The 11234-nt window shown below is 50.4% G+C and overlaps 1 long non-coding RNA gene across 1 annotated transcript; it reads left to right on the top strand.

Annotated features, from left to right (window-relative positions):
- Positions 1 to 4271: 4271 nt before the first annotated feature.
- On the top strand, positions 4272 to 6561 carry LOC135972850 (uncharacterized). The gene is made up of 2 exons (XR_010589412.1): positions 4272 to 5018; positions 5944 to 6561. It is a non-coding gene; the product is annotated as an uncharacterized LOC135972850 (long non-coding RNA).
- Positions 6562 to 11234: the final 4673 nt, after the last annotated feature.

The following is an 11234-nucleotide window of genomic DNA, read 5'->3' on the forward strand; positions in this document are numbered from 1 at the left end:
TCAGCGCCAATGGACCCCGCCCCCTACCGCTTGGCTAACTGCAGGGAAGGATTTCTTTTCAGCCACAGGCAAACAGCCCAGTAGGAACGGCCACCTCTTTCCCCTTAATTAAATTCCCATATTTCAACCAGGTTATCATGAACAATATCACTCTCCTGAGGATAACACAGCGAGATAAAGAACGGATGTTGCTTGAATGCCAGCAAACACTGGGACCATATGCTGCCAGGCTTTGTCATGCAATGATATCAGATTACTTGCTACTAGCATGGCGTGGTAAAGTGTCTTACCATGGAGGATGGAATAAGGCGGCCCTGCCCAGAAACCTTCTGCAAAGGCTTTTGGAGTACCTCCAGGAGAGCTTCACGGAGATGTCCCTGGAGGATTTCCGCTCCATCCCCAGACACGTTAACAGACTTTTCCAGTAGCTGTACTGGTCGCGAATGCATCCCAAGTCCTCAGGGCAAATTAATCATTAAAAAACGCTTGCTTTTAAACCATGTTTTATATTTACAAAGGTACACTCACCAGAGGTCCCTTCCATGGCTTCATGGTCTGGGATACCGCCTTGGGAGGGTACTTCAGTCAGGCTGAGAAAAAGATCCTGGCTATTGGGGAGAACGGAGTGCTGTGTGCTCTCCGCAAGCTCGTCGTCCTCCTCCTCCTCATCTTCTCCGTCCACAAAATCCTCAGGCATGGCTGAGAGTACTCCCTTCTTGGAATCCATGGTCGGGGTGGGGTAGTGGTGGCGGCCCCCCCTAGAATTGCATGCAGCTCAGCATAGAAGCGGCATGTCTGCGGCTCTACCCTGGACCTTCCGTTTACTTCTTTGGTTTTCTGGTACGCTTGTCTGAGCTCCTTAACTTTCACGCGGCACTGATATGAGTCCCTATTGTGGCCTCTCTCCATCACGCCCTTGGAGATTTTTTCAAATGTTTTGGCATTTCGTCTTTTGGAATGTAGTTCTGCTAGCACGGAATCTTCTCCCCACACAGCGATCAGATCCAGTACCTCCCGTACGGTCCATGCTGGAGCTCTTTTTTGATTCTTGGACTGCATGGTTACCTGTGCTGATGAGCTCTGCATGGTCACCTGTGCTCTCCACGCTGGGCAAACAGGAAATGAAATTCAAAAGTTCGTGGGGCTTTTCCTGTCTACCTGGCCAGTGCATCTGAGTTCAGATTGCTGTCCAGAGCGGTCACAATGGTGCACTGTGGGATAGCTCCCGGAGGCCAATACCGTCGAATTGCGTCCACACTAACACTAATTCGAACCAGCAATGTCGATTTTGGCGCTACTTCCCTCGTTGGGGAGGAGTACAGAAATCAATTTTAAGAGCCCTTTATGTCAAAGTAAATGGCTTCGTTGTCTGAATGGGTGCAGGGTTAATTCTATTTAACGCTGCTAAATTCGACCTAAACTCATAATGTAGACGAGGCCCTGGTTGTATTTAAGAATCTGTCTCCTTGTCCCCATGCTTTGTGTTAATAAAATGCACATTTCCACATTAAAAAAAAATCTAGTTAACAGGATCAAAATGTGGCTCATCCCAATCCATTTAGGGTTTAAACTCCACCTAGACCTGGGGCAAAAGCATCTATTTACTGTACAAAGAAAATACCTATGTGAAATGCTGTTGCAAATAAACAGTTTGTTGCACTTGGCAGTGTTCTTCTTGAAGGCAGGTTCTGCATTCTTTGGAAGCTAGGCTCAGGGTTCAAGTACAGACCCTGGTTCTGGTTACATCTTCAGTCTCTGGAGTGCTGGGGGGAACACAGCCATCCCATACAATCATACTCTGCTCTTCTCTGTGCTCTCAAAGGGCTTTTTGCGTATTGCTTAACTAAGCCTCACACCCTCATGGAAGTTATGTGAGTATTATTGTACCTGTGTTACAGAACAACAAAATAAGGCACAGAGCAACATGACCGAGGTTATAGATGGAAAGTCAGTGGCAGAGCTAAGGATAGAGCCCCAGAATCCTGACTCATAGGGCGCCCCCCCACCACTAGACCGCAGTCCCCTCCCAGAGTTGGGAACAGAACCTATGACTCCCAGCTATCAATACTCTAACCACAAGATAACATTCCTCCTGGTGTTTGGAACAAAACCCAAGCATCTCAGTTTCCAATCCCCTGCTCTGATCACTAGGCGAGGGGTAGGCAACCTATGGCACTTGTATCGAAGGCGTCATGCGTGCTGATTTTCAGTGGCACTCACACTGCCCAGGTCCTTGCCACCGGTCCGGGGTACTCTGCATTTTAATTTAATTTTAAATGAAGCTTCTTAAGCATTTTAAAAACCTTATTTACTTTACATACAACAATAGTTTAGTTATATATTATAGACTTATAGAAAGAGATCTTCTAAAACGTTAAAATGTATTACTGGCACGTGAAACCTTAAATTAGAGTGAATAAATTAAGACTCGGCCCACCACTTCTGAAAGGCTGCTGACCCCTGCACTAGACTATACTACTTCCTCCTCAAATAGGCAATAGAACCCAGGAATCCAGACTCTCAGTCCTTCCCATTTCCACTGCTAGATTATAAGCCCCTTGTAGAGATGGGAACAGAACCCAAGAGCCTTGACGCCAAGTCCCCGCTATGCGTCGCTAACCCACCAGACCCCATTTCACTCTATTTCCAGAGCTGGCAATAGAACCCAAGAGTCCTGACTCCCAGTCCCCGCCCCCCTACCCATGAGATCCTCCTCCCCAGCCACATCTGGGAATAAAACCCAGTAGCCCTGACTCCCAGGCCCCATGCTTTAGTCACTAGACCCCTACTCACTTCCTGGAGCCAAGAATAGAACTCAGGAGTCCAGATGCCCAGCCCTACCTGCTCTCCCCACTAGTCCCCACTCCCCTCCCAGAGCTAGGAATAGAAGCCAGAAGTCCTGACTCCCTGCCCCCTCCTCCTGCTCTCACCCACTAGACAGCGGTAGGCAACCTATGGCACGCGTGCCGAAGGTGGCATGCGAGCTGATTTTCAGTGGCACTCTCACTGCCTGGGTCCTGGCCACCGGTCCGGGGGGCTCTGCATTTTAATTTAATTTTAAATGAAGCATCTTAAACATTTTAGAAACCTTATTTACTTTACATACAACAATAGTTTAGTTATATGTTATAGACTTATAAAAAGAGACCTTCTAAAAACATTAAAATGTATTACTGGCACGCGAAACCTTAAATTAGAGTGAATAAATGAAGACTCAGCCTACCACTTCTGAAAGGTTGCTGACCCCTGCACTTGACCCCATTCCCCTCCCAGAACCAGGAATGGAAGCCAGGAATCCAACTTGCAGTCCCCCTTGCCCCACACAGCCCAGTGGAGCACAGAAAATAACCCCATGACATTCCACATGAATGGATGACTGCTCTCCCAGAAATGCCCTCTGGGCCCAACAGGGAGTTGAGGGGTGTGTGACTGCTAGTATGAGCCATTGAGTTAACAACGCCTTGTGACTAAGGCTGTGAAAGGCCTACAGATCCAGTCATCAACATCTGACCTTCGTCCAACACAACAAGCAAATGATCAACCACTGCAGCCTCTGGACCATATCTTGCCCTTGAAAACAGCCCAAAATTGGCTCTACATAGCACCCAAGCTGCTTCCATGGCCTCTTGCCCAAAAAAGACTAGGGACAAGCAGCAAGACTGGGAGACCCAAGTAATGGCTCCTCAGACAACAACTCATTTTCATAGTTTCATACCTTTTAAGGCCAGAAGGGACCATAGATCTTCTTGTATCACCTCCTGCATATCACAGGTCAGAGAATGTCACCCAGATACCCCTGCACTGAGCCCAACGACTTGGGTTTGGCTAAAGTTCTTATAAGAAGGCATCCAGCCTTGGTTTGAAGACGTCAGGAGATGGAAAAATAGTGAATCACCCTCACCATGAAATAAAGGTGTCTTATTTCTAACTGGAGTTGGTCTGGCTTCAGCTTCCAGCCTTTGGTTCTTGTTCTGCCTTTCTCTGCTAGGTTTAAACTCCACCTGGAACTGGGCTGAAAGCATCCTCAGCATCCCTTTAGTACCTGGTATTTTCCTCCCATGAAGGTGCTTTACACTGTCATAGGCCTGGTCTACACTACGAGTTTAGGTCGAATTTAGCAGTGTTAAATCGAATTAAGCCTGGACACGTTCACACGGCTAAGTCCCTTTTTTCGACTTAAAGGGCCCTTTAAATCGGTTTCTTTACTCCACCTCGGACGAGGGGATTAGCGATAAAATCGGCCTTAGCGGATCGGAATTGGGGTAGTGTGAACGGAATTCGATGTTATTAGCCTCCGGGAGCTATCCCACAGTGCTTCATTGTGACCGCTCTGGACAGCACTCTCAACTCAGATGCACTGACCAGGTAGACAGGAAAAGCCCCGCGAACGTTTGAATTTCATTTCCTGTTTGCCCAGCGTGGAGAGCACAGGTGACCACGCAGAGCTCATCAGCACAGTTAGCCATGATGGAGTCCCAGGATAGCAAAAGAGCTCCAGCATGGACAGAATGGGAGGTACGGGATCTGCTCGCCATATGGGGAGATGAATCAGTGCTAGCTGAACGCCGTAGCAGTAAACAAAATGGCAAAATATTAGAAAAGGTCTCAAAGGCCATGAAGGACAGAGGCCATAACAGGGACGCACAGCAGTGCCGCGTGAAAATTAAGGAGCTAAGGCAAGCCTACCGCAAAGCCAGAGAGTCAAACAGAAGGTCCGGGGCAGAGCCGCAAACATGCTGCTTCTACGCGGAGATGCATGCCATGCTAGGGGGTGCAGCCACCACTACCCCAACCGTGTGCTTTGACTCCTTCAATGGAGAAACACACAGGGAAGAGGGTTCGGGGTACGAGGAAGATGAGGATGAAGATAATGTAGAAAGCTCACAGCAGCAAAGAAGCGGAGAAACCGGTTTCCCCAACAGCCAGGATATGTTTATCACCCTGGACCTGGAACCCAGTAACCCCCGAACTCACCCAAGGCATGCTCCCAGACCCTGAGGGCACACAGGGGACCTCTGGTGAGTGTACCTTTGTAAATATTACACATGGTTTAAAAGCAAGCGTGTTTAATGATTAATGATTAATTTACCCTGGCAATCGCGGCCAGTACAGCTACAGTACAGCTACGTGTATGGGGATGGAGCGGAAATCCTCCAGGGACATCTCCAGAAAGCTCTCCTTCATGTACTCCCAAAGCCTTTGCAAAAGGTTTCTGGGGAGGGCTGCCTTATCCCGTCTGCCATGGTAGGACACTTTACCACGCCAGGCCAGTAGCACGTAGTCTGGAATCATTGCATAACAAAGCATGGCAGTGTATGGTCCTGGTGTTTGCTGGCATGCAGACAACATCCATTCCTTATCGCTCTTTGTTATCCTCAGGAGAGTGATATCATTCATGGTCACCTGGTTGAAATGGGACAATTTTATTAAGGGGACATTCAGAGGTGCCCGTTCCTGCTCTGCTGAACAGAAATGTTCCCCGCTGTTAGCCACGCGGTGGGGGGGAGGGGTGAAGTGATCATCCCCGAGAATTGGGTGTGGGGGGGAGGAGGGTTAGTTGGGTTTGTGCTGCATGTTAACCTGGAAACCGCAGTCCCTCCTTTTACATTGCAAACCCATTTTAAATGGCCAACCCAACGGGTGCTTGGTATGGGAAATGAGGGCGCTACTGTTTGAAACCATTCCCACATGTTAAGAAGGTTAAAAAAGCCAAAAGACTGTGGCTTACCATGGCTGCCTGCAAGCCGAAATCTGTTGCCTGGCACTGCATGAGTGATCTCTCACACCAAACCGGCAGGTCCTCAATATAAGAGGAAAAATGCAACCTTGTAACGAAAGCACATGTGCTGTGTAATGTGAACAGCAAAATTTAACGTGAAAGAGTGTACCCATTGTTCTCTAAAATGTGTCTTTTTTAACCACCTCTCCCTTCTCCTCCACCAGCTGCAAATGTTTCTCCTTCACAGAGGCTAGTGAAGATTAGAAGGAGAAAACGGTGGACTCGGGATGATATGTTCTCGGCGCTCCAGATGTCCTCCCACGCTGACAGAGCACAGCAGAATGCGTGGAGGCAGTCAATGTCAGACTACAGAAAAGCACAATATGAAGGAGTTGAGAGGTGGCGGGCTGAATTGCAGGATGAACAGAGCAAGTGGTGGGCTGAAGATGATAGGTGGTGTCAGCTTGCAGACAGAAGGCAAGAGTCAATGCTCCGGCTGCTGGAGCATCAAACTGATATGCTCCAGCGTATGGTTGAGCTGCAGGAAAGGCAGCAGGAGCAGAGACCGCCGCTACAGCCCCTGTGTAACCAACAGCCCTCCTCCCCAAGTTCCATAGCCTCCTCACCCAGACGCCCAAGAACACGGTGGGGGGGCCTCCGGCCACCCAGTCACTTCACCCCAGATGATTGCCCGAGCATCAGAAGGCTGGCCTTCAATAAGAGTTAAAGTTTTAAACTGCAGTGTGTCCTTTTCCTTCCCTCCTCCCCCACCCATCCCGGACTACCTTGGCAATTATCCCCCTAGTTGTGTGATGAATTAATAAAGAATGCATGAATGTGAAGTAACAATGATTTTATTGCCTCTGCAAGTGGTGCTAGAGGGGGGGAGGGTAGGGTGGTTGGTTTACAGGGAAGTAGAGTGAACCGGGTGGGGGGGAGCGGAGGGTTCATCAAGGAGAAACAAACAGAAGTTTCACACCGTAGCCTGGCCAGTCACAAAACTCATTTTCAAAGCTTCTCTGATGCGCACCGCGCCCTGCTGTGCTCTTCTAACCGCCCTGGTGTCTGGCTGCGCGTAATCAGCGACCAGGCGATTTGCCTCAACCTCCCACCCCGCCATAAATGTCTCCCCCTTACTCTCACAGATATTGTGGAGCGCACAGCAAGCAGCAATAACAATGGGGATATTCTTTTCGCTGAGGTCTGAGTGAGTCAGTAAGCTGCGCATTCCACCACCATTCGGCACTTACTCAGCCTGTAGTTGAACAGATCCTGACTACTGTCCAGGCTGCCTGTGTACGGCTTCATGAGCCATGGCATTAAGGGGTAGGCTGGGTCCCCAAGGATCACGATAGGCATTTCAACATCCCCAACGGTTATTTTCTGGTCCAGAAAGAAAGTCCCTTCCTCCAGCTTTCGAAACAGACCAGAGTGTCTGAAGACGCGAGCATCATGTACCTTTCCCGGCCATCCCACGTTGATGTTGGTGAAACGTCCCTTGTGATCCACCAGGGCTTGCAGCTACATTGAAAAGAACCCCTTGCGGTTTATGTACTCGGTGGCTTGGTGCTCCGGTGACAAGATAGGGATATGGGTTCCGTCTATCGCCCCACCACAGTTTGGGAATCCCATTGCAGCAAAGCTATGGCCTGCACATTTCCCAGAGTCACTACCCTTGATATCACCAGGTCTTTGATTGCCCTGGCAACTTGGATCACAGCAGCCCCCACAGTAGATTTGCCCACTCCAAATTGATTCCCGACTGACCGGTAGCTGTCTAGCGTTGCAAGCTTCCACACGGCTATCGCCACTCGCTTCTCAACTGTGAGGGCTGCTCTCATCCTGGTATTCTGGTGCTTCAGGGCAGGGGAAAGCAAGTCACAAAGTTCCATGAAAGTGCCCTTACGCATGCGAAAGTTTCGCAGCCACTGGGAATCGTCCCACACCCTGCAACACGATGCCGTCCCACCAGTCTGTGCTTGTTTCCCGGGCCCAGAATCGGCGTTCCACAGCATAAACCTGCCCCAGTAACACCATGATTTGCACACTGCTGGGGCCTGTGCCTTGTGAGAGGTCTATGTCCATGTCAATTTCCTCATCACTCTCGTCGCCGCGCTGCAATCGCCTCCTCGGCTGGTCCTGGTTTTGCTTTGGCATATCCTGGCTCTGCATATACTCCAGGACAATGCGCGTGGTGTTCATAGTGCTCATAATTGCCGCGGTGATCTGAGCGGGCTCCATGATCCCAGTGCTATGGCGTCTGGTCTGAAAAAAGGCGCAAAACTAGTATCTGTCGGAGGGAGGGAGGGGCGAGTGACAACATGACGTACAGGTACAGGGAATTAAAATCAACAAAGGTGGTTGTGCATCAGGGAGAAACACAAACAACTGTCACACAGAATGGCCCCCCCCAAAGATTGAACTCAAAACCCTGGGTTTAGCAGGCCATTGATTTCACGGAGGGAGGGGGAAGCAAATGAATACAGAACAAATCTATTTTTTACATCTTAAGCTGGTAAATGATGGTGCAGCATGACTGATAGCCCTCAGTATCTTCTGGGTGCTTGGCAGAAAATAATGGGCACTTGGCAGAAAATAGCATACTACGACTGATAGCCATCATCATCATTGGGAAGGCAGTACAACGACAATGGATACCAGTCGTAATATACCATCTTCTACCAAAAGGCAAGGGGGTGCTGCTGTGTAGCAATGCAGCCCCACGTCTGCCAGCCCCACATCTGCCAGCACCCAGATCGCTGATGAAGACTACCAGTCATACTGCACCGTCTACTGCCAAAAGGCAATTAGCTGCTGCTGTGTAGCAATGCAGTACCACGTCTGCCGGCACCCAGATGACATATGGTGACGGTGAGCTGAGCTGAGCGGACTCCATGCTTGGCATGGTATGTTGTCTGCACAGGTAACCCAGGTAAAAAGGCGTGAATCGATTGTCTGCCATTGCTCTGACGGAGGGGGAGGGGCCTGACGACATGTACCCAGAACCCCCCGCGACACTGTTTTGCATCATTCAGGCATTGGGATCTCAACCCAGAATTCCAATGGGCGGCGGAGACTGCGGGAACTGTGGGATAGCTACCCATAGTGCAACGCTCCGGAAGTCGACGCTAGCCTCGGTACTGTGGACGCGGTCGGCCGACTTAATGCACTTAGAGCATTTTATGTGGGGACACACACAATCGGCTGTATACAACCGATTTCTATAAAACCAGCTTCTATAAATTTGACTTAACTTCGTAGTGTAGACATACCCATAGACTCACCCAGTGATGAGCTCCCAAAATCCTAATAACCAGTTCCCTACCAGGTCCTCGGCGGCAATTCGGCGGCGGGGGGGTCTTCACTCGCTCTGGGTTTTCGGCGGCATTTTGGCGGCTGGTCCTTCACCCGGAGCGAGTGAAGACCCCCCCGCCTACCGCCAAAGTGCTGCCGAAGACCCGATAGGGAATCGCGCGGTGAGTACAAGCCCCACGTGCCTGTCTCCTCCCCCCATCTGACCCCAACCCACGTCCTGCCCCCAATTGCCCTACTCAGAACCTGGAACCCATCAACCCCCCTCGCTCCTTGTCCCCTGACCACCTCGCTCCTTGTCCGCCTGAGACCCCTCACCCTAACTGCCCCCCAGAACCCCACCCCCTACCCAACTCGGCCTGCTTCCTGTCCCCTGACTGGCCTGACCCCCCTATCCACTACCACCCTGGCAGATCACCAGAACTCCCACGCCTACCCAACACCCCCCCATTCCCCGTCCCCTGACCACCCCCCCAGAACCTCCATCCTCTCCAACTGCTCCCTGCCACTTATCCAAACCCTACTTCCATTCCCGGCCCCCTTACCATGCTGCTCAAAGCGGCAGGAGCTGCAGAGCTGCCCAGAGCGCTGGCGCTGGCAGCGCGGCGCACTGGGGCTCTGCGAGGGGAGGGAATCGGGGGAGGGGCCGGGGGAGCCTCCCCAGCTAGGAGCTCAGGCGGGCCAGACAGGACGGTCCTGTGGGCCCGATGTGGCCCGTGGACCAGAGTTTCCACCCCCTTTAACTACCGGTTCTACACCGGCTTCTAAATTTAACAATCGGTTCTTGTGAACTGGTGCGAATTGGCTCCAGCTCACCACTGGACTCACCTCTTGATCTAAACAGCCTGAGCTTTCAAGTCTCTCACTGTCAGGCATTTTCTTGAGCCCTTGAATAATTTCTCTGGCTCTTTTCTGCACCCTCTCCAATTTTTCAGCATCCTTTTTAAAAAGCACTCCCCAGAACTGGTCTCACCAATGCTATACACAGAGGTAAAATCATCCCCTTGCTCTTCCTCACTGTTCCCCTGTTTATACAGCCAAGGAACACAAGAGCCATTTTTGTACCCGCATTGAACTGCGAGCTCATGTTGAGTTGTTTGTCCACCCCTAGCTCCTTTACAGAGTCGCCACTGCTTTCCCGAACACAGGCCCCCATTCTGTAGGGGTGGCCTTCCTTCCTTGCTGCTAGATGAGTCACCTTGCATTCAGCTGCAGTAAAGTGCAGTTTGTTTGAATGATTACAGGAGCCAGGAGTTCTGCTCTTCCCTTCTCTATTGTTGCTCTTTTGGCCCAAGCATTAGTCCAATATTCAGGGCCTTGCAGGGTTGTTTCTGTTAGCATGAGGAATGGATGATACAAGTCAGGTCAATTATTTGGTGAAACCTTGTTTATTTACAGGGTACCGTTTCCCTGAACACTTAACAGCAGCAGGCAGTTTCCTTGCTCCTGAATCCCCACATCTGCCCCTACCCCCACCCGCCCCGCAAGCTCTTGCCCAAAAAGCCTTCCCCTGTCTCTCTGCTTCCTCCCCTGGGTCACACTCAGAACTGCTTCTCCTGGCTTCCTGTCTCTGACATGCACAGCCTAGCCCCTTCCTTTGGAACCAGGGAGAGCCCTATTCATCTGCCGGGGTTAACACTGGCTTAGCCACATGGCTTAGTGTCTTGGGTGGAAGTCCCGTTGCCTGCAGCTGTTTTTACCATATAAAGGGGCTTGATTGTGCCTTGTTTTGAGCCTGAAAGACTGTTTAAATTATCTTCCACTGAGCATCTGAGATAACCCATTGCTGAGATGAATGGGAGCTGTTCAAACCTCTCCAAACTATGGTGCCAGGCTCTCCGCCAACTCATCTCTGCAATGGTTACATGTGGCCCATAAACTTGAGGTAGGGTGGAACTTTGAAATGCCTCTTGTGGCACTGAATTCCAGTCTAATTACGTCTTGTGTGGAAGAGGTATTTCCTCTCCTAGGGACTAAAAGGTAAGAGGACCTGTGTGCTTCATTAAAGTGCTTTCGAAAATCTCCCAAGAGCAAATAGTCCAGCTTTACATCAGCAGTAATTGATACAGAATCTAGCCCAGAGTCCAGTCCATGCTACACCCATCCCATAACTCTAATATACTAACCAAGGTCATCATTCTTGTCCACTATGCTCTGCAGATTTGTTCCTTTGTCCAGCGCTGCCCTTTGCGCCAAATCATGT

The sequence above is a fragment of the Chrysemys picta genome, chromosome 7 (assembly GCF_011386835.1).
Source record: "Chrysemys picta bellii isolate R12L10 chromosome 7, ASM1138683v2, whole genome shotgun sequence".
Taxonomy (NCBI): domain Eukaryota; kingdom Metazoa; phylum Chordata; order Testudines; family Emydidae; genus Chrysemys; species Chrysemys picta.